Here is a 26,367-nt window from a genome sequence, read left to right as displayed (position 1 = left end):
CAGCTGTTTTTGTAAAACGGAAACAAGATTTTTTTACATCTATGTTAGTTCAAAATGTACTTATTTTAACGTGATACGTAGACCGCTTTAGATCTAGTATATAACCCCGCAAGTCGCGGCGTACAATCACTTGAGGCAATATCTCTCGACCATAAACTAAATTCTCTCGATGCCTTTAGACATGGTAAGATTTTTTTTCCACGTTTTTAAAAACTGCATGTCCAAATGTATCATTATTGTCTTTAGACGGCAAATCAAACGTGGGAAACTATCGAAATTAAATTTAACGAGAGCGACAATATCGGTGTAAAATTAGTTAAATTAAACAATAAATTATATGTAGATATTAGAAGATACGCTTTTAAAAAACCCCTTATATATGGAATATGTATTTCGATAGACGTGATAGAAGAAGTTAAAAAAAATTTAAGCAAACCATGCGGTATCATAAAACAGACCCTATGTTTCCCGGGAATGTTGGAACTGGAAAATTTTGAAGATACGGGCTATTTATTAACAAAATATAGGGGGGAAATGCGCGAAAAAAAATTAAATTTAAAGTTTGATGAGGTACCAGAAGTTGTCAGTCTTATAGACAAAGTTTTAAAGAAAATGCCTGTAACTGTATAAGAAATTTGAAAATGTACGCAATAAAGAATTTTTAAAACGTATTTTTAGAAAAATTAATACTTTTTTTTTATTTTAGAACTTGTAGTGTATATTATTTTAGATATTTTAGTTTGTTTCCTAGGTCTACGTCAAGAGTTTTATTTCGAGTTGCGCCTAAGATCAAATAGAAAACATGTCATCATCCGAAGAAGAGCCTTTGGATCTTTCCTATTTTAATCCTAAAAGGTTTTACGAATTATCAAAAGTTAACCAAACTGTCTCTCGAAAGTTCAACTGTTTAGCCTCTGAATATAAAATTATTTTTAAAGACCTTCATATGCTCAAATTGACAGAAGTATATGAACAATTGAAAAAAATCTTTCAATCCATTATAGAGACAATTTTAGAATCTTCTCCAGGTTACAATAGCGTTAGATTTTGTGTTAGGTCTGACTTACTGGAAAATGCTATAAATTTAAATTTTATGGCCCTAAATGAGATAACGGCGGAAAGATTAATGACTGCCATTAGTCAAGTAAGTCAAAGCCGAAGAAATTTTTTTCTCGAGGGTGATGTCAGGCTCGATGCTATATTTTTAAACGTTAATGTACCAATATCAGGTCGTCGATCTGTTAAAAATAGATCGATGATAGCTCTCGACAAATATATTCAGAAAGGAAGGACATTTTTACCCATAATTAACGATGATGAACTATGCGTATCAAGAGCAATCGTTTGCGGGACGATGGTTGCTGATTTAACATATTTAAAGAAACAAAAGCTTAGTACTTTGACTTTTGATTTTAATCGTTATAGACGTATACAACTAGGTCATAGACCTTTGCAAAAAGAAGAAGCGTTAAAGCTTCATGCCAAGGCTAATGTGCCTATTGGTCCCGTTAGTTTAGACAAAATTTCAATGTTTCAAAAAGTATTGCAACCCGAGTATCAAATAGTTATTTTCAGTGCTAATGATAATTTCAAAAAGGTTTATCAAGGTGAAATGTTTTCGGAGAAAAAAAATTTTTTATTACAAATAGATCAACACATGCACGTCATTAAAAGTTTAGCCAGTATGTTTGGGACCAAGTCGTATTGCAACACGTGTTTAACAACGTTTACTAATTCAAAGAACGCAAAAAAACACAAATGTTTTAATCAAAAAATCAAATGTTGGCGTTGTTACTCTGAGACCTTTCACGAAGACCCTCAGATTGAAATATCTCGCTGCCAAAACTGTAATAGATACTTTAAAGGGCCTGAATGTTTCCAATTTCACATAGAAAATGACACTTGTTTAAAAATTAAACGGTGCTTAAAATGTTGCAAAGAAATTCGCGATGACAAACATAAATGTCTTACATCTGTTCTAGATGTAAAATTGAGCACCCTCCCAAAATGTGTTACGTTCAACCCCTTGATGATACTTTTAAAGAAACTAGATTTTGTTATTTTGACTGTGAAACTATTGATATGAACTCTAAACATACCCCAGTTCTATTAGTTTCGGCCATGCAAATTAATGATACCGAATACGATTATCAAATTTTTAGAGGTTTTGATTGTGTTGATAAGTTTATGAAATATCTGACCCAAACAGAAGATGAGACATCTTATACAAGGAACAATAAACGAATAAAAATAAGTAAACCTAAATTTGAAAATTTGACTATAGTGGCCCACAATTTTAAAGGTTTTGATTCGTATTTTATATTAAATTGGTTAATTAATAACCATGTAAAACCAGACGTCATATTCGACGGCTCTAAAATTCTAGCTCTCTTTATTAAAAGTCAAAATTTTAGGTTTATTTGTAGTTATTCATTCGTGGCCCTTCCTTTGAGAGCCTTTACAGAAACCTTTCAATTGGGTAGTTACAAAAAACAGTTTTTTCCTTATATTTTCTTAAAAGAGGACACTTTAAACTATGAAGGTCCGTTACCTGAAAAGACCGCGTTTCAACCTGAATTTATGAATGAAAAGGACCGACAGGCCTTTGATTTATGGTACAGTGAAAAAGGTAAAAAATCCACGTACAAAATAATGACCGAATTAGAGGAATACGCTGTACAAGATGTGGTAGTTTTACAAAAAGGAATTACAAAATTTAGAGAACTTTACAAAAAGGCATCGGGTCTAGATCCTCTTAATTGCGGAGCTATTACAATATCGGGGGCCTGTACTAATGTGTTTTTACACAAATATTTAGAAAAAAATACATTGGGTGTAGTACCTAGTCCGGGTTATCGCGGGTCATACAACCAAAGTAGTAAAGCTATCAAGTGGTTGGCTTGGGTTAGTAAAGAAATGAAGGTAGAAATACAGACAGCCCTATCTCCTGAAGGAGAAAAAAGAATTGGACCTTATTTAGTTGACGGTTACTCAAAGGATCCTGAAATTATCCTAGAGTTTAATGGTTGCGCGTATCACGGTTGTCCGAAATGTTTAAAAGGTAGTGAATGGAACAGTTTAGTAAATGATACAAATAAAAACTGTTACGAAAAGGGCCTGGATAGAATAGAATTTATAAAAAAGTTACACCCCAATGCAAAGTATATAATAATGTGGGAATGCGAGTTTGAAAATTTGTTAAAGACAAATATCGCTTGTAGTACCTTTTGCGAAACTGTAGAGGTACCTTCACCAATATTAGCCAGGTCGGCTTTATACGGTGGAAGGACAGAAGTCTTCAAATTATATCATAAACCGGATGAAGCAAAAAACGAAAAAATTTATTATTACGACCTCATGTCACTCTATCCCGCTGTCAATAAATACGGAATCTACCCAAAAGGACATCCCAAAATTTTAAATAGTAACTTTAACTATGAAAAAAATGCCTATTTTGGTATAATATCGTGTGAACTCTTGCCCCCGACTGATCTATATATCCCAGTTTTACCATACAGGTTTAATGGAAAATTGTTTTTCCCCCTGTGTAAGTCATGTGCCCTTGAATCAAATAATGAAGCGTGTCAACATTCTGACAAGGAACGAATTATTTCGGGTATTTGGCCCTCGCCTGAAATTTACAAAGCCGTAGAAATGGGTTATAAAATTATAAAAATATACGAAGTACATCATTTCGACGAGACATTTCAGTATGAAAAACATGTTAACGATGGACTATTTGGAGGTTATGTTAACAATTTTTTTAAGATAAAACAAGCTAATTCCGGCTATCCGTCTTCCGTTAAAACTGCCGAGCAAAAACAAAAATATATTGAATCGATTTATGAATCTGAAGGTATTAGTATCGAGATGGACGAAGTAGTCCATAACCCCGCGCTGAGAGCTATTTCAAAGATTTGTCTCAACAGTCTTTGGGGGTTTTGGTATGAATACAAACAAAATCAAAACACAAATTGTTAACGAGTACACAGAACTTGTACGTATCTTATCTGATGACACAAAGGAATTGGTAGATTTAAGACCAATATAAAGAAATGTGCTTATTATCGTACAAAAACAAAGATGAATTTGCACCAACATATTTCAAAGGAAATCCGTATGTGGCTTGTTTCGTTTCGTGTTACGGAAGATTAACCTTATTCGAGACCTTGCATAAATTGGGTAAAAGAGCATTATACACAGATACGGATAGCGTTTTATTTGTGGCGGGGGAAAACGATTTTAAACCCCCCACGGGTAACAATTTAGGATGTTGGGTTAACGAACTAGGGGACGCTACAATTACAGAGTTTGTTTCAAATGGGCCCAAGAGTTACGGTTACAGAACTACGGACGGTCAATCTGTCGTGAAGGTTAAAGGAATTTGCCTTAATCGTGTTAACGAGAAAATTATAAACTTTGAAGCTATAGTGGACTCTATAAAAAATAAATCCAAACGTCTAAAAGTGGACGTTCCTTTCAACGTCATTCGAAATAAAACGTCGGCCACTCTTTTAAGTCGAAAACTAGAAAAAAGCTTTGGATTTACGTTTAACAAACGTGTAATTAAAGGTTGGGACACTTTGCCTTTTGGTTTTAAAGCGGACCCATGAAAATTATTTTAGAATTAAAAATCAAATAATCATAATAATTAATAATGTATAGTCTAAAATTAACAAAATAGATTAATGTAAAAAATAATATATGTAAATAAGATAACAGCTTAAAAAACCTCTGCTGTTCTAAGATAAAAAACGGACACGTGACCTATGGGGTCCCTCGTCTCTTGCTAGTGAGCCTCTCAAAAAATCACTCTCGAAATTACCTCCAACGCGAGAAGTTCATTTAATTTTATCCTTGGTAAAATAAACTATTTCTTGCAAATAAAGTCTCAAAGTTTATTCATTTACAAAATAACCAACAAAAGTATATTAAGACTAGTTAATTTTCAGTCGGTTAATTAGTTCTTTTAGATAATATTAGTTCTCCCAATAACCTAAACACCAACAATTCTTATCAATGACGTCACAGATACAGTTGAAGAGACCGTCATACGCATGCGCAGACTCACCGCGAGTTTGCGCGCGGTTTTCAAATTTCGCGGTTTTCCCGCGAGGCGGCGCGCGGTATTTTCCCGCGAGGGGGCGCGCGGGTTTCCCCGCGAGGGGCTTCCCCGGCGGCGAGGGTCGTTGATTACGTCACTCATTACGTCATAGGTCATTGACCTACACTGGTGACCTTGACCTACATTCTACACCTACATTCTACACCTACGGAGGTACGAAGTGGGGGGATATACTACTTGTGCACAAGTCTATGGCATCAGTTTGTGCAAAAGTCTAAGGTATGTGTTTTTGCACAAATATTTGACATCTATTTTTGCACAAGTCTATGGTATCTGTGTGTACAGGTCTACAAAATATGTTTGTGCACAAGTCTGAAGAATCTTTATGTGCACAAGTCTACGGAATCTCTTGTGCAAATGTCGATGACATCTCTTTTTGAGGAAGTATGAAATCAGTTTTTTACACAAGCATATGACATCTGTTTTTGCACAAGTCTATAACATCGGATTGTGCAAAACCGTGTGACTTCTGTTTGTGTACAAGTCTGTGGAATCTATTTCTGCACGAGTCTACGTAATATATTTGTGCGCAAATCTATGGAATCTGTTTATGCGCTAGTCTACGGCATCTGTTTGTGCACGGGTCTACGGAAAATGTTTGTGCAAATGGGTGTGGAATATTTTTGAGCATATATGGGTATGGAATGTTTCTGAACAGGTCCAAGGCATGTTTTTGTGCACAGGTCCAAGGCATGTTTTTGTGCACAGGTCCATGGAATATTTTTGTACACAGGTCTATGTCACATGTTTATACAAAAGCCAATAGAATATTTTGTGCATAGGTCAATGGAATCGTTTTGTGCACAGCACAGTTTTATGAAATATTTTGTGCGCAGGTCAAGGGAATATTTCTGTGCAAATGGTTATGGAATAGTTTTGTGCTATGGGTATGAAATCTTTATGTACACAGGTCTATGGAATCTTTATGTACACAAGCATATATAATGTTTTGTGCACAGTTCCATGAAATATTTTGTGCACATCTCCATGAAATATTTTGTGCACGGGTCTATGGAAACTTGATGTGCACAAGTCTATAGAATGTTTTTGTGCACATGTCTATGACTTCTGTTTGTGCACAAAACTATGGAATCTGGTTTGAACATGTCTATGACATCTGTTGTGCACAAGTCTGTGACTTCCACTTGTGTACAAGTCTACGCAATTTGTTTGTGCACATGGCTACGGAATCTGTGCACAGATCTCCGGAATCTGTTTGTACACAGGCCTACGGCATCTGTTTGTGCACAGGTTTACGGAATCTGTTTCTTTACAAGTGTACGGCATCTGTTTGTGCACAGGCCTACGGCATATTTTTTTGAGCACAGGTCTAGGGAATCTTTTGTGCACTGTTTTATGGAATCTCTTTGGGCACAGGTCCATGGAATCGTTTTGTTCAAATGGGTATGGAATCGTTTCGTGCAAATGGGTATGAAATTGTTTTGTGCAAATGGGTATGGAATCTTTATGGAAGCAGGTCTATGACTTCTGTTTGTAAACAAGTCTAAGACTTCTGTTTTTGCACTAGTCCGTGGATTCTGATGTGCACATATCCTTGACATCTCTTATTGCGCAAGTCTATGATGTATTTTTTGTGCAAGTCTATGACATCTGTTTGTGCACAACCCTGTGACTTCCGTTTGTGTCCAAGTATCCGGAATCTGTTTGTGCACATGTCTACGGTATCTGTTTGTGCACATGTCTACGGTATCTGTTTGTGCACAGGTCTACGGAATATTTTTGTGCACAGGTCTACGGAATATTTTTGTGCACAGGTCTACGGAATATTTTTGTGCACAAGCCTACTGAATCGGTTTGTGCAGAGGGCCAAGGAATCTGTCTTTGCAAAGGCCACTGCATCTGTTTGTGCACAGGTCTAAAGAACATTTTTCTGCAAATGGATACGGGATATTTTTGTGCAAATGGATATGCAGTACTTTTGTGCACGGATCATTGCCTTTATTTTAGTTAATTAGACAATACGGTTATGAACAAGGGGGAATAGCTCAGCGGTAGAGCATTCGACTGCAGATCGAGAGGTCCTTGGTTCAAACCAGAGTTCCCCATGTAAAAGCACGGATCACTGCCTTTATTTTAGTTAATTCGACATTACGGTTAGGAACAAGGGGGAATAGCTCAGTGGTAGACCATTCGACTGCAGATCGAGAGGTCCTTGGTTCAAACCCGAGTTCCCCCTGTATCAGCACGGATCATTGCCTTTATTTTAGTTAATTAGAAATTACGGTTATGAACAAGGGGGGATAGCTCAGTGGTAGAGCATTCGCCTGCAGATCGAGAGGTCCTTGGTTTAAACCCGAGTTCCCCCTGTAACAGCACGGATCATTGCCTTTATTTTAGTTAATTAGAAATTACGGTTATGAACAAGGGGGAATAGCTCAGCGGTAGAGCATTCGACTGCAGATCGAGAGGTCCTTGGTTCAAACCAGAGTTCCCCATGTAACAGCACGGATCACTGCCTTTATTTTAGTTAATTCGACATTACGGTTAGGAACAAGGGGGAATAGCTCAGCGGTAGAGCATTCGCCTGCAGATCGAGAGGTCCTTGGTTCAAACCCGAGTTCCCCCTGTAACATCACGGATCATTGCCTTTATTTTAATTAATTAGTCATTACGGTTATGAACAAGGCGTAATAGCTCAGCGGTAGAGCATTCGCCTGCAGATCGAAAGGTCCTTGGTTCAAACCCGAGTTCCCCCTGTAACAGCACGGATCATTGCCTTTATTTTAGTTAATTAGGCATTACGGTTATGAACAAGGGGGGATAGCTCAGCGGTAGAGCATTCGCCTGCAGATCGAGAGGTCCTTGGTTTAAACCCGAGTTCCCCCTGTAACAGCACGGATCATTGCCTTTATTTTAGTTAATTAGTCATTACGGTTATGAACAAGGGGGAATAGCTCAGCGGTAGAGCATTCGACTGCAGATCGAGAGGTCCTTGGTTCAAACCAGAGTTCCCCATGTAACAGCACGGATCACTGCCTTTATTTTAGTTAATTCGACATTACGGTTAGGAACAAGGGGGAATAGCTCAGCGGTAGAGCATTCGCATGCAGATCGAGAAGTCCTTGGTTCAAACCCGAGTTCCCCCTGTAACAGCACGGATCATTGCCTTTATTTTAATTAATTAGTCATTACGGTTATGAACAAGGGGGAATAGCTCAACGGTGGAGCATTCGCCTGCAGATCGAGAGGTCCTTGGTTTAAACCCGAGTTCCCCCTGTAACAGCACGGATCATTGCCTTTATTTTAGTTAATTAGAAATTACGGTTATGAACAAGGGGGAATAGCTCAGCGGTAGAGCATTCGACTGCAGATCGAGAGGTCCTTGGTTCAAACCAGAGTTCCCCATGTAACAGCACGGATCACTGCCTTTATTTTAGTTAATTCGACATTACGGTTATGAACAAGGGAGAATAGCTCAGCAGTAGAGCATTCGCCTGCAGATCGAGAGGTCCTTGGTTTTAAACCCGTGTTCCCCCTGTAACAGCACGGATCATTGCCTTTATTTTAATTAATTAGTCATTACGGTTATGAACAAGGGGGGATAGCTCAGCGGTAGAGCATTCGCCTGCAGATCGAGAGGTCCTTGGTTTAAACCCGAGTTCCCCCTGTAACAGCACGGATCATTGCCTTTATTTTAGTTAATTAGAAATTACGGTTATGAACAAGGGGGAATAGCTCAGCGGTAGAGCATTCGACTGCAGATCGAGAGGTCCTTGGTTCAAACCAGAGTTCCCCATATAACAGCACGGACCACTGCCTTTATTTTAGTTAATTCGACATTACGGTTAGGAACAAGGGGGAATAGCTCAGTGGTAAACCATTCGACTGCAGATCGAGAGGTCCTTGGTTCAAACCAGAGTTCCCCCTGTAACAGCACGGATCATTGCCTTTATTTTAGTTAATTAGACATTACGGTTATGAACAAGGGAGAATAGCTCAGCAGTAGAGCATTCGCCTGCAGATCGAGAGGTCCTTGGTTTTAAACCCGTGTTCCCCCTGTAACAGCACGGATCATTGCCTTTATTTTAGTTAATTAGACATTACGGTTAGGAACAAGGGGGAATAGCTCAGTGGTAAACCATTCGACTGCAGATCGAGAGGTCCTTGGTTCAAACCAGAGTTCCCCATGTAACAGCACGGATCACTGCCTTTATTTTAGTTAATTCGACATTACGGTTAGGAACAAGGGGGAATAGCTCAGTGGTAGACCATTCGACTGCAGATCGAGAGGTCCTTGGTTCAAACCCGAGTTCCCCCTGTATCAGCACGGATCATTGCCTTTATTTTAGTTAATTAGAAATTACGGTTATGAACAAGGGGGAATAGCTCAGCGGTAGAGCATTCGTTTGCAGATTGAGAGGTCCTTGGTTCAAACCAGAGTTCCCCATGTAACAGCACGGATCACTGCCTTTATTTTAGCTAATTCGACATTACGGTTAGGAACAAGGGGGAATAGCTCAGCAGTAGAGCATTCGCCTGCAGATCGAGAGGTCCTTGGTTCAAACCCGAATTCCCCCTGTAACAGCACGGATCATTGCCTTTATTTTAATTAATTAGTCATTACGGTTATGAACAAGGGGGAATAGCTCAGCGGTAGAGCATTCGCCTGCAGATCGAGAGGTCCTTGGTTCAAACCCGAGTTCCCCCTGTAACAGCACGGATCATTGCCTTTATTTTAATTGATTAGTCATTACGGTTAGGAACAAGGGGGAATAGCTCAGTGGTAGAGCATTCGCCTGCAGATCGAGAGGTCCTCGGTTTAAACCCGAGTTCCCCCTGAAACAGCACGGATCATTGCCTTTATTTTAGTTAATTAGACAATACGGTTATGAACAAGGGGGAATAGCTCAGCGGTAGAGCATTCGACTGCAGATCGAGAGGTCCTTGGTTCAAACCAGAGTTCCCCATGTAACAGCACGGACCACTGCCTTTATTTTAGTTAATTCGACATTACGGTTAGGAACAAGGGGGAATAGCTCAGTGGTAAACCATTCGACTGCAGATCGAGAGGTCCTTGGTTCAAACCCGAGTTCCCCCTGTAACAGCACGGATCATTGCCTTTATTTTAGTTAATTAGACATTACGGTTATAAACAAGGGAGAATAGCTCAGCAGTAGAGCATTCGCCTGCAGATCGAGAGGTCCTTGGTTTTAAACCCGTGTTCCCCCTGTAACAGCACGGATCATTGCCTTTATTTTAGTTAATTAGACATTACGGTTAGGAACAAGGGGGAATAGCTCAGCAGTAGAGCATTCTACTGCAGATAGAGAGGTCTTTGGTCCAAACCCGTGTTCCCCCTGTAACAGCACGGATCATTGCCTTTATTTTAGTTAATTAGACATTACGGTTATGAACAAGGGAGAATAGCTCAGCAGTAGAGCATTCGCCTGCAGATCGAGAGGTCCTTGGTTTTAAACCCGTGTTCCCCCTGTAACAGCACGGATCATTGCCTTTATTTTAGTTAATTAGACATTACGGTTAGGAACAAGGGGGAATAGCTCAGTGGTAGAGCATTCTACTGCAGATAGAGAGGTCTTTGGTCGAAACCCGTGTTCCCCCTGTAACAGCACGGATCATTGCCTTTATTTTAATTAATTAGTCATTACGGTTATGAACAAGGGGGAATAGCTCAGCGGTAGAGCATTCGCCTGCAGATCGAGAGGTCCTTGGTTTAAACCCGAGTTCCCCCTGTAACAGCACGGATCATTGCCTTTATTTTAGTTAATTAGACATTACGGTTAGGAACAAGGGGGAATAGCTCAGTGGTAGAGCATTCGCCTGCAGATCGAGAGGTCCTCGGTTTAAACCCGAGTTCCCCCTGAAACAGCACGGATCATTGCCTTTATTTTAGTTAATTAGACAATACGGTTATGAACAAGGGGGAATAGCTCAGCGGTAGAGCATTCGACTGCAGATCGAGAGGTCTTTGGTCCAAACCCGTGTTCCCCCTGTAACAGCACGGATCATTGCCTTTATTTTAGTTAATTTGACATTACGGATATGAACAAGGGGGAATAGCTCAGTGGTGGAGCATTCAACAGCAGATCGTGAGGCCTTTGGTCCAAACCCGAGGTCCCCATGTAACAGCACGGATCATTGCCTTATTTTAGTTAATTAGACATTACGGTTATGAACGAGGGGGAATAGCTCAGTGGTGGAGCATTCAACAGCAGATCGTGAGGCCTTTGGTCCAAACCCGTGTTCCCCCTGTAACAGCACGGACCATTGCCTTTATTTTAGTTAATTAGACATTACGGTTATGAACAAGGGAGAATAGCTCAGCAGTAGAGCATTCGCCTGCAGATCGAGAGGTCCTTGGTTCAAACCCGTGTTCCCCCTGTAACAGCACGGATCATTGCCTTTATTTTAGTTAATTAGACAATACGGTTATGAACAAGGGGGAATAGCTCAGCGGTAGAGCATTCGACTGCAGATCGAGAGGTCCTTGGTTCAAACCAGAGTTCCCCATGTAACAGCACGGACCACTGCCTTTATTTTAGTTAATTCGACATTACGGTTAGGAACAAGGGGGAATAGCTTAGTGGTAAACCATTCGACTGCAGATCGAGAGGTCCTTGGTTCAAACCCGAGTTCCCCATGTAACAGCACGGATCATTGCCTTTATTTTAGTTAATTAGACATTACGGTTATAAACAAGGGAGAATAGCTCAGCAGTAGAGCATTCGCCTGCAGATCGAGAGGTCCTTGGTTTTAAACCCGTGTTCCCCCTGTAACAGCACGGATCATTGCCTTTATTTTAGTTAATTAGACATTACGGTTAGGAACAAGGGGGAATAGCTCAGTGGTAGAGCATTCTACTGCAGATAGAGAGGTCTTTGGTCCAAACCCGTGTTCCCCCTGTAACAGCACGGATCATTGCCTTTATTTTAGTTAATTAGACATTACGGTTATGAACAAGGGGGAATAGCTCAGCGGTAGAGCATTCGACTGCAGATCGAGAGGTCCTTGGTTCAAACCAGAGGTCCCCATGTAACAGCACGGACCACTGCCTTTATTTTAGTTAATTCGACATTACGGTTAGGAACAAGGGGGAATAGCTCAGTGGTAAACCATTCGACTGCAGATCGAGAGGTCCTTGGTTCAAACCCGAGTTCCCCCTGTAACAGCACGGATCATTGCCTTTATTTTAGTTAATTAGACATTACGGTTATAAACAAGGGAGAATAGCTCAGCAGTAGAGCATTCGCCTGCAGATCGAGAGGTCCTTGGTTTTAAACCCGTGTTCCCCCTGTAACAGCACGGATCATTGCCTTTATTTTAGTTAATTAGACATTACGGTTAGGAACAAGGGGGAATAGCTCAGCAGTAGAGCATTCTACTGCAGATAGAGAGGTCTTTGGTCCAAACCCGTGTTCCCCCTGTAACAGCACGGATCATTGCCTTTATTTTAGTTAATTTGACATTACGGATATGAACAAGGGGGAATAGCTCAGTGGTGGAGCATTCAACAGCAGATCGTGAGGCCTTTGGTCCAAACCCGAGGTCCCCATGTAACAGCACGGATCATTGCCTTATTTTAGTTAATTAGACATTACGGTTATGAACGAGGGGGAATAGCTCAGTGGTGGAGCATTCAACAGCAGATCGTGAGGCCTTTGGTCCAAACCCGTGTTCCCCCTGTAACAGCACGGACCATTGCCTTTATTTTAGTTAATTAGACATTACGGTTATGAACAAGGGAGAATAGCTCAGCAGTAGAGCATTCGCCTGCAGATCGAGAGGTCCTTGGTTCAAACCCGTGTTCCCCCTGTAACAGCACGGATCATTGCCTTTATTTTAGTTAATTAGACAATACGGTTATGAACAAGGGGGAATAGCTCAGCGGTAGAGCATTCGACTGCAGATCGAGAGGTCCTTGGTTCAAACCAAAGTTCCCCATGTAACAGCACGGACCACTGCCTTTATTTTAGTTAATTCGACATTACGGTTAGGAACAAGGGGGAATAGCTTAGTGGTAAACCATTCGACTGCAGATCGAGAGGTCCTTGGTTCAAACCCGAGTTCCCCATGTAACAGCACGGATCATTGCCTTTATTTTAGTTAATTAGACATTACGGTTATAAACAAGGGAGAATAGCTCAGCAGTAGAGCATTCGCCTGCAGATCGAGAGGTCCTTGGTTTTAAACCCGTGTTCCCCCTGTAACAGCACGGATCATTGCCTTTATTTTAGTTAATTAGACATTACGGTTAGGAACAAGGGGGAATAGCTCAGTGGTAGAGCATTCTACTGCAGATAGAGAGGTCTTTGGTCCAAACCCGTGTTCCCCCTGTAACAGCACGGATCATTGCCTTTATTTTAGTTAATTAGACATTACGGTTATGAACAAGGGGGAATAGCTCAGCAGTAGAGCATTCTACTGCAGATTGAGAGGTCTTTGGTCCAAACCCGTGTTCCCCCTGTAACAGCACGGATCATTGCCTTTATTTTAGTTAATTTGACATTACGGATATGAACAAGGGGGAATAGCTCAGTGGTGGAGCATTCAACAGCAGATCGTGAGGCCTTTGGTCCAAACCCGAGGTCCCCATGTAACAGCACGGATCATTGCATTATTTTAGTTAATTAGACATTGCGGTTATGAACGAGGGGGAATAGCTCAGTGGTGGAGCATTGAACAGCAGATCGTGAGGCCTTTGGTCCAAACCCGTGTTCCCCCTGTAACAGCACGGACCATTGCCTTTATTTTAGTTAATTAGACATTACGGTTATGAACAAGGGGAATAGCTCAGTGGTAGAGCATTCGACTGCAGATCGAGAGGTCCTTGGTTCAAACCCGTGTTCCCCCTGTAACAGCACGGATCATTGCCTTTATTTTAGTTAATTCGACATTACGGTTAGGAACAAGGGGAATAGCTCAGTGGTAGAGCATTCGACTGCAGATCGAGAGGTCCTTGGTTCAAACCCGAGTTCCCCCTGTAACAGCACGGATCATTGCCTTTATTTTAATTTATAAGTCATTACGGTTACGAAAAAGGGGGAATAGCTCAGCGGTAGAGCATTCGCCTGCAGATCGAGAGGTCCTTGGTTTAAACCCGAGTTCCCCCTGTAACAGCACGGATCATTGCCTTTATTTTAGTTAATTAGAAATTACGGTTATGAACAAGGGGGAGTAGCTCAGCGGTAGAGCATTCGACTGCAGATCGAGAGGTCCTTGGTTCAAACCAGAGTTCCCCATGTAACAGCACGGATCACTGCCTTTATTTTAGTTAATTCGACATTACGGTTAGGAACAAGGGGGAATAGCTCAGCAGTAGAGCATTCGCCTGCAGATCGAGAGGTCCTTGGTTCAAACCCGAGTTCCCCCTGTAACAGCACGGATCATTGGCTTTATTTTAGTTAATTAGACATTACGGTTATGAACAAGGGAGAATAGCTCAGCAGTAGAGCATTCGCCTGCAGATCGAGAGGTCCTTGGTTTAAACCCGTGTTCCCCCTGTAACAGCACGGATCATTGCCTTTATTTTAGTTAATTAGACATTACGGTTATGAACGAGGGGGAATAGCTCAGTGGTAGAGCATTCTACTGCAGATAGAGAGGTCTTTGGTCCAAACCCGTGTTCCCCCTGTAACAGCACGGATCATTGCCTTTATTTTAATTAATTAGTCATTACAGTTATGAACAAGGGGGAATAGCTCAGCGGTAGAGCATTCGCCTGCAGATCGAGAGGTCCTTGGTTTAAACCCGAGTTCCCCCTGTAACAGCACGGATCATTGCCTTTATTTTAGTTAATTAGACAATACGGTTATGAACAAGGGGGAATAGCTCAGCGGTAGAGCATTCGACTGCAGATCGAGAGGTCCTTGGTTCAAACCAGAGTTCCCCATATAACAGCATTGACCACTGCCTTTATTTTAGTTAATTCGACATTACGGTTAGGAACAAGGGGGAATAGCTCAGTGGTAAACCATTCGACTGCAGATCGAGAGGTCCTTGGTTCAAACCAGAGTTCCCCCTGTAACAGCACGGATCATAGCCTTTATTTTAGTTAATTAGACATTACGGTTATAAACAAGGGAGAATAGCTCAGCAGAAGAGCATTCGCCTGCAGATCGAGAGGTCCTTGGTTCAAACCCGAGTTCCCCCTGTAACAGCACGGATCATTGCCTTTATTTTAGTTAATTAGACATTACGGTTAGGAACAAGGGGGAATAGCTCAGTGGTAGAGCATTCTACTGCAGATAGAGAGGTCTTTGGTTCAAACCCGAGTTCCCCCTGTAACAGCACGGATCATTGCCTTTATTTTAATTAATTAGTCATTACGGTTATGAACAAGGGGGAATAGCTCAGCGGTAGAGCATTCGCCTGCAGATCGAGAGGTCCTTGGTTTAAACCCGAGTTCCCCCTGTAACAGCACGGATCATTGCCTTTATTTTAGTTAATTAGACAATACGGTTATGAACAAGGGGGAATAGCCTAGCGGTAGCGCATTCGACTGCAGATCGAGAGGTCCTTGGTTCAAACCAGAGTTCTCCATGTAACAGCACGGATCACTGCCTTTATTTTAGTTAATTCGACATTACGGTTAGGAACAAGGGGGAATAGCTCAGTGGTAGACCATTCGACTGCAGATCGAGAGGTCCTTGGTTCAAACCCGAGTTCCCCCTGTATCAGCACGGATCATTGCCTTTATTTTAGTTAATTAGACATTACGGTTATAAACAAGGGAGAATAGCTCAGCAGTAGAGCATTCGCCTGCAGATCGAGAGGTCCTTGGTTTAAACCCGAGTTCCCCCTGTAACAGCACGGATCATTGCCTTTATTTTAGTTAATTCGACATTACGGTTAGGAACAAGGGGGAATAGCTCAGTGGTAGAGCATTCGACTGCAGATCGAGAGGTCCTTGGTTCAAACCCGAGTTCCCCCTGTAACAGCACGGATCATTGCCTTTATTTTAATTAATTAGTCATTACGGTTTTGAACAAGGGGGAATAGCTCAGCGGAATAGCATTCGCCTGCAGATCGAGAGGTCCTTGGTTCAAACCCGAGTTCCCCCTGTAACAGCACGGATCATTGCCTTTATTTTAGTTAATTAGACATTACGGTTATTAACAAGGGAGAATAGCTCAGCAGTAGAGCATTCGCCTGCAGATCGAGAGGTCCTTGGTTTAAACCCGTGTTCCCCCTGTAACAGCACGGAGCATTGCCTTTATTTTAATTAATTAGTCATTACGGTTATGAACAAGGGGGAATAGCTCAGCGGTAGAGCATTCGCCTGCAGATCGAGAGGTCCTTGGTTCAAACCCGAGTTCCCCCTGTAACAGCACGGATCATTGCCTTTATTTTAGTTAATTAGACATTACGGTTATGAACAAGGGAGAATAGCTCAGCAGTAGAGCATTCGCCAGCAGATCGAGAGGTCCTTGGTTTAAACCCGTGTTCCCCTGTAACAGCACGGATCATTGCCTTTATTTTAGTTAATTAAACATTACGGTTATGAACAAGGGGGAATAGCTCAGTGGTAGAGCATTCTACTGCAGATAGAGAGGTCTTTGGTCCAAACCCGTGTTCCCCCTGTAACAGCACGGATCATTGCCTTTATTTTAGTTAATTAGACATTACGGTTATGAACAAGGGGGAATAGCTCAGTGGTAGAGCATTCTACTGCAGATAGAGAGGTCTTTGGTCCAAGACCGTGTTCCCCCTGTAACAGCACGGATCATTGCCTTTATTTTAATTAATTAGTCATTACGGTTATGAACAAGAGGGAATAGCTCAGCGGTAGAGCATTCGCCTGCAGATCGAGAGGTCCTTGGTTTAAACCCGAGTTCCCCCTGTAACAGCACGGATCATTGCCTTTATTTTAGTTAATTAGACAATACGGTTATTAACAAGGGGGAATAGCCTAGCGGTAGCGCATTCGACTGCAGATCGAGAGGTCCTTGGTTCAAACCAGAGTTCTCCATGTAACAGCACGGATCACTGCCTTTATTTTAGTTAATTCGACATTACGGTTAGGAACAAGGGGGAATAGCTCAGTGGTAGACCATTCGACTGCAGATCGAGAGGTCCTTGGTTCAAACCCGAGTTCCCCCTGTATCAGCACGGATCATTGCCTTTATTTTAGTTAATTAGACATTACGGTTATAAACAAGGGAGAATAGCTCAGCAGTAGAGCATTCGCCTGCAGATCGAGAGGTCCTTGGTTTAAACCCGAGTTCCCCCTGTAACAGCACGGATCATTGCCTTTATTTTAGTTAATTCGACATTACGGTTAGGAACAAGGGGGAATAGCTCAGTGGTAGAGCATTCGACTGCAGATCGAGAGGTCCTTGGTTCAAACCCGAGTTCCCCCTGTAACAGCACGGATCATTGCCTTTATTTTAATTAATTAGTCATTACGGTTTTGAACAAGGGGGAATAGCTCAGCGGAAGAGCATTCGCCTGCAGATCGAGAGGTCCTTGGTTCAAACCCGAGTTCCCCCTGTAACAGCACGGATCATTGCCTTTATTTTAGTTAATTAGACATTACGGTTATTAACAAGGGAGAATAGCTCAGCAGTAGAGCATTCGCCTGCAGATCGAGAGGTCCTTAGTTTAAACCCGTGTTCCCCCTGTAACAGCACGGAGCATTGCCTTTATTTTAATTAATTAGTCATTACGGTTATGAACAAGGGGGAATAGCTCAGCGGTAGAGCATTCGCCTGCAGATCGAGAGGTCCTTGGTTCAAACCCGAGTTCCCCCTGTAACAGCACGGATCATTGCCTTTATTTTAGTTAATTAGACATTACGGTTATGAACAAGGGGGAATAGCTCAGCGGTAGAGCATTCGACTGCAGATCGAGAGGTCCTTGGTTCAAACCAGAGTTCCACATGTAACAGCACGGATCACTGCCTTTATTTTAGTTAATTCGACATTACGGTTAGGAACAAGGGGAATAGCTCAGTGGTAGAGCATTCGACTGCAGATCGAGAAGTCCTTGGTTCAAACCCGAGTTCCCCCTGTAACAGCACGGATCATTGCCTTTATTTTAATTAATTAGTCATTACGGTTTTGAACAAGGGGGAATAGCTCAGCGGAAGAGCATTCGCCTGCAGATCGAGAGGTCCTTGGTTCAAACCCGAGTTCCCCCTGTAACAGCACGGATCATTGCCTTTATTTTAGTTAATTAGACATTACGGTTATTAACAAGGGAGAATAGCTCAGCAGTAGAGCATTCGCCTGCAGATCGAGAGGTCCTTGGTTTAAACCCGTGTTCCCCCTGTAACAGCACGGAGCATTGCCTTTATTTTAATTAATTAGTCATTACGGTTATGAACAAGGGGGAATAGCTCAGCGGTAGAGCATTCGCCTGCAGATCGAGAGGTCCTTGGTTCAAACCCGAGTTCCCCCTGTAACAGCACGGATCATTGCCTTTATTTTAGTTAATTAGACATTACGGTTATGAACAAGGGAGAATAGCTCAGCAGTAGAGCATTCGCCAGCAGATCGAGAGGTCCTTGGTTTAAACCCGTGTTCCCCTGTAACAGCACGGATCATTGCCTTTATTTTAGTTAATTAAACATTACGGTTATGAACAAGGGGGAATAGCTCAGTGGTAGAGCATTCTACTGCAGATAGAGAGGTCTTTGGTCCAAACCCGTGTTCCCCCTGTAACAGCACGGATCATTGCCTTTATTTTAGTTAATTAGACATTACGGTTATGAACAAGGGGGAATAGCTCAGTGGTAGAGCATTCTACTGCAGATAGAGAGGTCTTTGGTCCAAGACCGTGTTCCCCCTGTAACAGCACGGATCATTGCCTTTATTTTAATTAATTAGTCATTACGGTTATGAACAAGGGGGAATAGCTCAGCGGTAGAGCATTCGCCTGCAGATCGAGAGGTCCTTGGTTTAAACCCGAGTTCCCCCTGTAACAGCACGGATCATTGCCTTTATTTTAGTTAATTAGACAATACGGTTATTAACAAGGGGGAATAGCCTAGCGGTAGCGCATTCGACTGCAGATCGAGAGGTCCTTGGTTCAAACCAGAGTTCTCCATGTAACAGCACGGATCACTGCCTTTATTTTAGTTAATTCGACATTACGGTTAGGAACAAGGGGGAATAGCTCAGTGGTAGACCATTCGACTGCAGATCGAGAGGTCCTTGGTTCAAACCCGAGTTCCCCCTGTATCAGCACGGATCATTGCCTTTATTTTAGTTAATTAGACATTACGGTTATAAACAAGGGAGAATAGCTCAGCAGTAGAGCATTCGCCTGCAGATCGAGAGGTCCTTGGTTTAAACCCGAGTTCCCCCTGTAACAGCACGGATCATTGCCTTTATTTTAGTTAATTCGACATTACGGTTAGGAACAAGGGGGAATAGCTCAGTGGTAGAGCATTCGACTGCAGATCGAGAGGTCCTTGGTTCAAACCCGAGTTCCCCCTGTAACAGCACGGATCATTGCCTTTATTTTAATTAATTAGTCATTACGGTTTTGAACAAGGGGGAATAGCTCAGCGGAAGAGCATTCGCCTGCAGATCGAGAGGTCCTTGGTTCAAACCCGAGTTCCCCCTGTAACAGCACGGATCATTGCCTTTATTTTAGTTAATTAGACATTACGGTTATTAACAAGGGAGAATAGCTCAGCAGTAGAGCATTCGCCTGCAGATCGAGAGGTCCTTAGTTTAAACCCGTGTTCCCCCTGTAACAGCACGGAGCATTGCCTTTATTTTAATTAATTAGTCATTACGGTTATGAACAAGGGGGAATAGCTCAGCGGTAGAGCATTCGCCTGCAGATCGAGAGGTCCTTGGTTCAAACCCGAGTTCCCCCTGTAACAGCACGGATCATTGCCTTTATTTTAGTTAATTAGACATTACGGTTATGAACAAGGGGGAATAGCTCAGCGGTAGAGCATTCGACTGCAGATCGAGAGGTCCTTGGTTCAAACCAGAGTTCCACATGTAACAGCACGGATCACTGCCTTTATTTTAGTTAATTCGACATTACGGTTAGGAACAAGGGGAATAGCTCAGTGGTAGAGCATTCGACTGCAGATCGAGAAGTCCTTGGTTCAAACCCGAGTTCCCCATGTAACATCACGGATCATTGCCTTTATTTTAGTTAATTAGTCATTACGGTTATGAACAAGGGGGAATAGCTCAGCGGTAGAGCATTCGCCTGCAGATCGAGAGGTCTTTGGTTCAAACCCGAGTTCCCCCTGTAACAGCACGGATCATTGCCTTTATTTTAGTAAATTAGTCATTACGGTTATGAACATGGGGGAATAGCTCAGTGGTGGAGCATTCAACAGCAGATCGTGAGGTCCTTGGTTCAAACCAGAGTTCCCCCTGTAACAGCACGGATCATTGCCTTTATTTTAGTTAATTCGACATTACGGTTAGGAACAAGGGGGAATAGCTCAGTGGTAAACCATTCGACTGCAGATCGAGAGGTCCTTGGTTCAAACCAGAGTTCCCCCTGTAACAGCACGGATCATTGCCTTTATTTTAGTTAATTAGACATTACGGTTATAAACAAGGGAGAATAGCTCAGCAGTAGAGCTTTCGCCTGCAGATCGAGAGGTCCTTGGTTCAAACCCGAGTTCCCCCTGTAACAGCACGGATCATTGCCTTTATTTTAGTTAATTAGACATTACGGTTATGAACAAGGGAGAATAGCTCAGCAGTAGAGCATTCGCCTGCAGATCGAGAGGTCCTTGGTTTTAAACCCGTGTTCCCCCTGTAACAGCACGGATCATTGCCTTTATTTTAGTTAATTAGACATTACGGTTAGGAACAAGGGGGAATAGCTCAGTGGTAGAGCATTCTACTGCAGATAGAGAGGTCTTTGGTCCAAACCCGTGTTCCCCCTGTAACAGCACGGATCATTGCCTTTATTTTAATTAATTAGTCATTACGGTTATGAACAAGGGGGAATAGCTCAGCGGTAGAGCATTCGCCTGCAGATCGAGAGGTCCTTGGTTTAAACCCGAGTTCCCCCTGTAACAGCACGGATCATTGCCTTTATTTTAGTTAATTAGACATTACGGTTATGAACAAGGGGGAATAGCTCAGCGGTAGAGCATTCGACTGCAGATCGAGAGGTCCTTGGTTCAAACCAGAGTTCCCCATGTAACAGCACGGATCACTGCCTTTATTTTAGTTAATTCGACATTACGGTTAGGAACAAGGGGGAATAGCTCAGTGGTAGAGCATTCGACTGCAGATCGAGAAGTCCTTGGTTCAAACCCGAGTTCCCCATGTAACATCACGGATCATTGCCTTTATTTTAGTTAATTAGTCATTACGGTTATGAACAAGGGGGAATAGCTCAGCGGTAGAGCATTCGCCTGCAGATCGAGAGGTCTTTGGTTCAAACCCGAGTTCCCCCTGTAACAGCACGGATCATTGCCTTTATTTTAGTAAATTAGTCATTACGGTTATGAACAAGGGGGAATAGCTCAGTGGTGGAGCATTCAACAGCAGATCGTGAGGTCCTTGGTTCAAACCAGAGTTCCCCCTGTAACAGCACGGATCATTGCCTTTATTTTAGTTAATTCGACATTACGGTTAGGAACAAGGGGGAATAGCTCAGTGGTAAACCATTCGACTGCAGATCGAGAGGTCCTTGGTTCAAACCAGAGTTCCCCCTGTAACAGCACGGATCATTGCCTTTATTTTAGTTAATTAGACATTACGGTTATAAACAATGGAGAATAGCTCAGCAGTAGAGCATTCGCCTGCAGATCGAGAGGTCCTTGGTTCAAACCCGAGTTCCCCCTGTAACAGCACGGATCATTGCCTTTATTTTAGTTAATTAGACATTACGGTTATGAACAAGGGAGAATAGCTCAGCAGTAGAGCATTCGCCTGCAGATCGAGAGGTCCTTGGTTTTAAACCCGTGTTCCCCCTGTAACAGCACGGATCATTGCCTTTATTTTAGTTAATTAGACATTACGGTTAGGAACAAGGGGGAATAGCTCAGTGGTAGAGCATTCTACTGCAGATAGAGAGGTCTTTGGTCCAAACCCGTGTTCCCCCTGTAACAGCACGGATCATTGCCTTTATTTTAATTAATTAGTCATTACGGTTGTGAACAAGGGGGAATAGCTCAGCGGTAGAGCATTCGCCTGCAGATCGAGAGGTCCTTGGTTTAAACCCGAGTTCCCCCTGTAACAGCACGGATCATTGCCTTTATTTTAGTTAATTAGACAATACGGTTATGAACAAGGGAGAATAGCTCAGTGGTAGACCATTCGACTGCAGATCGAGAGGTCCTTGGTTCAAACCCGAGTTCCCCCTGTATCAGCACGGATCATTGCCTTTATTTTAGTTAATTAGACATTACGGTTATAAACAAGGGAGAATAGCTCAGCAGTAGAGCATTCGCCTGCAGATCGAGAGGTCCTTGGTTTAAACCCGAGTTCCCCCTGTAACAGCACGGATCATTGCCTTTATTTTAGTTAATTCGACATTACGGTTATGAACAAGGGGGAATAGCTCAGCGGTAGAGCATTCGACTGCAGATCGAGAGGTCCTTGGTTCAAACCAGAGTTCCCCATGTAACAGCACGGATCACTGCCTTTATTTTAGTTAATTCGACATTACGGTTAGGAACAAGGGGGAATAGCTCAGTGGTAGAGCATTCGACTGCAGATCGAGAAGTCCTTGGTTCAAACCCGAGTTCCCCATGTAACATCACGGATCATTGCCTTTATTTTAGTTAATTAGTCATTACGGTTATGAACAAGGGGGAATAGCTCAGCGGTAGAGCATTCGCCTGCAGATCGAGAGGTCTTTGGTTCAAACCCGAGTTCCCCCTGTAACAGCACGGATCATTGCCTTTATTTTAGTAAATTAGTCATTACGGTTATGAACAAGGGGGAATAGCTCAGTGGTGGAGCATTCAACAGCAGATCGTGAGGTCCTTGGTTCAAACCAGAGTTCCCCCTGTAACAGCACGGATCATTGCCTTTATTTTAGTTAATTCGACATTACGGTTAGGAACAAGGGGGAATAGCTCAGTGGTAAACCATTCGACTGCAGATCGAGAGGTCCTTGGTTCAAACCAGAGTTCCCCCTGTAACAGCACGGATCATTGCCTTTATTTTAGTTAATTAGACATTACGGTTATAAACAATGGAGAATAGCTCAGCAGTAGAGCATTCGCCTGCAGATCGAGAGGTCCTTGGTTCAAACCCGAGTTCCCCCTGTAACAGCACGGATCATTGCCTTTATTTTAGTTAATTAGACATTACGGTTATGAACAAGGGAGAATAGCTCAGCAGTAGAGCATTCGCCTGCAGATCGAGAGGTCCTTGGTTTTAAACCCGTGTTCCCCCTGTAACAGCACGGATCATTGCCTTTATTTTAGTTAATTAGACATTACGGTTAGGAACAAGGGGGAATAGCTCAGTGGTAGAGCATTCTACTGCAGATAGAGAGGTCTTTGGTCCAAACCCGTGTTCCCCCTGTAACAGCACGGATCATTGCCTTTATTTTAATTAATTAGACATTACGGTTATAAACAAGGGAGAATAGCTCAGCAGTAGAGCATTCGCCTGCAGATCGAGAGGTCCTTGGTTTAAACCCGAGTTCCCCCTGTAACAGCACGGATCATTGCCTTTATTTTAGTTAATTCGACATTACGGTTTGGAACAAGGGGGAATAGCTCAGTGGTAGAGCATTCGACTGCAGATCGAGAGGTCCTTGGTTCAAACCCGAGTTCCCCCTGTAACAGCACGGATCATTGCCTTTATTTTAATTAATTAGTCATTACGGTTATGAACAAGGGGGAATAGCTCAGCGGAAGAGCATTCGCCTGCAGATCGAGAGGTCCTTGGTTCAAACCCGAGTTCCCCCTGTAACAGCACGGATCATTGCCTTTATTTTAGTTAATTAGACATTACGGTTATTAACAAGGGAGAATAGCTCAGCAGTAGAGCATTCGCCTGCAGATCGAGAGGTCCTTGGTTTAAACCCGTGTTCCCCCTGTAACAGCACGGATCATTGCCTTTATTTTAATTAATTAGTCATTACGGTTATGAACAAGGGGGAATAGCTCAGCGGTAGAGCATTCGCCTGCAGATCGAGAGGTCCTTGGTTCAAACCCGAGTTCCCCCTGTAACAGCACGGATCATTGCCTTTATTTTAGTTAATTAGACATTACGGTTATGAACAAGGGAGAATAGCTCAGCAGTAGAGCATTCGCCAGCAGATCGAGAGGTCCTTGGTTTAAACCCGTGTTCCCCTGTAACAGCACGGATCATTGCCTTTATTTTAGTTAATTAAACATTACGGTTATGAACAAGGGGGAATAGCTCAGTGGTAGAGCATTCTACTGCAGATAGAGAGGTCTTTGGTCCAAACCCGTGTTCCCCCTGTAACAGCACGGATCATTGCCTTTATTTTAGTTAATTAGACATTACGGTTATGAACAAGGGGGAATAGCTCAGTGGTAGAGCATTCTACTGCAGATAGAGAGGTCTTTGGTCCAAACCCGTGTTCTCCCTGTAACAGCACGGATCATTGCCTTTATTTTAGTTAATTAGTCATTACGGTTATGAACAAGGGGGAATAGCTCAGCGGTAGAGCATTCGCCTGCAGATCGAGAGGTCTTTGGTTCAAACCCGAGTTCCCCCTGTAACAGCACGGATCATTGCCTTTATTTTAGTAAATTAGTCATTACGGTTATGAACAAGGGGGAATAGCTCAGTGGTAGTGCATTCCACTGCAGATCGAGAGGTCCTTGGTTCAAACCAGAGTTCCCCCTGTAACAGCACGGATCATTGCCTTTATTTTAGTTAATTCGACATTACGGTTAGGAACAAGGGGGAATAGCTCAGTGGTAGAGCATTCGACTGCAGATCGAGAAGTCCTTGGTTCAAACCCGAGTTCCCCCTGTAACAGCACGGATCATTGCCTTTATTTTAGTTAATTAGACATTACGGTTATGAACAAGGGGGAATAGCTCAGTGGTAGAGCATTCTACTGCAGATAGAGAGGTCTTTTTTCCAAACCCGTGTTCCCCCTGTAACAGCACGGATCATTGCCTTTATTTTAATTAATTAGTCATTACGGTTATGAACAAGGGGGAATAGCTCAGCGGTAGAGCATTCGCCTGCAGATCGAGAGGTCCTTGGTTCAAACCCGTGTTCCCCCTGTAACAGCACGGATCATTGCCTTTATTTTAGTTAATTCGACATTACGGTTAGGAACAAGGGGGAATAGCTCAGTGGTAGAGCATTCGACTGCAGATCGAGAAGTCCTTGGTTCAAACCCGAGTTCCCCCTGTAACAGCACGGATCATTGCCTTTATTTTAGTTAATTAGACATTACGGTTATGAACAAGGGGGAATAGCTCAGTGGTAGAGCATTCTACTGCAGATAGAGAGGTCTTTTTTCCAAACCCGTGTTCCCCCTGTAACAGCACGGATCATTGCCTTTATTTTAATTAATTAGTCATTACGGTTATGAACAAGGGGGAATAGCTCAGCGGTAGAGCATTCGCCTGCAGATCGAGAGGTCTTTGGTCCAAACCCGTGTTCCCCCTGTAACAGCACGGATCATTGCCTTTATTTTAGTTAATTCGACATTACGGTTAGGAACAAGGGGGAATAGCTCAGTGGTAGAGCATTCGACTGCAGATCGAGAGGTCCTTGGTTCAAACCCGAGTTCCCCCTGTAACAGCACGGATCATTGCCTTTATTTTAATTAATTAGTCATTACGGTTATGAACAAGGGGAATAGCTCAGCGGTAGAGCATTCGCCTGCAGATCGAGAGGTCCTTGGTTCAAACCCGAGTTCCCCCTGTAACAGCACGGATCATTGCCTTTATTTTAGTTAATTAGTCATTACGGTTATGAACAAGGGGGAATAGCTCAGCGGTAGAGCATTCGCCTGCAGATCGAGAGGTCTTTTTTCCAAACCCGTGTTCCCCCTGTAACAGCACGGATCATTGCCTTTATTTTAGTTAATTAGACATTACGGTTATGAACAAGGGGGAATAGCTCAGCGGTAGAGCATTCGACTGCAGATCGAGAGGTCCTTGGTTCAAACCAGAGTTCCCCGTGTAACAGCACGGATCACTGCCTTTATTTTAGTTAATTCGACATTACGGTTAGGAACAAGGGGGAATAGCTCAGTGGTAGAGCATTCGACTGCAGATCGAGAAGTCCTTGGTTCAAACCCGAGTTCCCCATGTAACATCACGGATCATTGCCTTTATTTTAGTTAATTAGTCATTACGGTTATGAACAAGGGGGAAT

General features: G+C 42.7%; 8 non-coding genes across 8 annotated transcripts; all 8 read left to right on the top strand.

The window, feature by feature from the left end:
• Positions 1–14,012: 14,012 nt before the first annotated feature.
• Positions 14,013–14,084, top strand: TRNAC-GCA (transfer RNA cysteine (anticodon GCA)). Its single transcript has one exon. It is a non-coding gene; the product is annotated as a tRNA-Cys (tRNA).
• A 1,878-nt stretch (positions 14,085–15,962) lies between these two features.
• On the top strand, positions 15,963–16,034 carry TRNAC-GCA (transfer RNA cysteine (anticodon GCA)). The gene has a single exon. It is a non-coding gene; the product is annotated as a tRNA-Cys (tRNA).
• A 1,357-nt stretch (positions 16,035–17,391) lies between these two features.
• On the top strand, positions 17,392–17,463 carry TRNAC-GCA (transfer RNA cysteine (anticodon GCA)). The gene has a single exon. It is a non-coding gene; the product is annotated as a tRNA-Cys (tRNA).
• Positions 17,464–19,469: 2,006 nt separating this feature from the next.
• TRNAC-GCA (transfer RNA cysteine (anticodon GCA)) lies at positions 19,470–19,541 on the top strand. Its single transcript has one exon. It is a non-coding gene; the product is annotated as a tRNA-Cys (tRNA).
• A 4,220-nt stretch (positions 19,542–23,761) lies between these two features.
• Positions 23,762–23,833, top strand: TRNAC-GCA (transfer RNA cysteine (anticodon GCA)). The gene has a single exon. It is a non-coding gene; the product is annotated as a tRNA-Cys (tRNA).
• Positions 23,834–24,930: 1,097 nt separating this feature from the next.
• TRNAC-GCA (transfer RNA cysteine (anticodon GCA)) lies at positions 24,931–25,002 on the top strand. Its single transcript has one exon. It is a non-coding gene; the product is annotated as a tRNA-Cys (tRNA).
• Positions 25,003–25,320: 318 nt separating this feature from the next.
• TRNAC-GCA (transfer RNA cysteine (anticodon GCA)) lies at positions 25,321–25,392 on the top strand. Its single transcript has one exon. It is a non-coding gene; the product is annotated as a tRNA-Cys (tRNA).
• Positions 25,393–25,710: 318 nt separating this feature from the next.
• Positions 25,711–25,782, top strand: TRNAC-GCA (transfer RNA cysteine (anticodon GCA)). The gene has a single exon. It is a non-coding gene; the product is annotated as a tRNA-Cys (tRNA).
• The last annotated feature ends 585 nt before the right edge of the window (positions 25,783–26,367 follow it).

The sequence above is a fragment of the Phalangium opilio genome, unplaced genomic scaffold, assembly GCF_054372755.1.
Source record: "Phalangium opilio isolate 3A_F unplaced genomic scaffold, DU_Popi_V2 ptg000039l_1, whole genome shotgun sequence".
Classification (NCBI taxonomy): domain Eukaryota; kingdom Metazoa; phylum Arthropoda; class Arachnida; order Opiliones; family Phalangiidae; genus Phalangium; species Phalangium opilio.
This window is presented reverse-complemented; position numbering and strand designations above follow the sequence as displayed.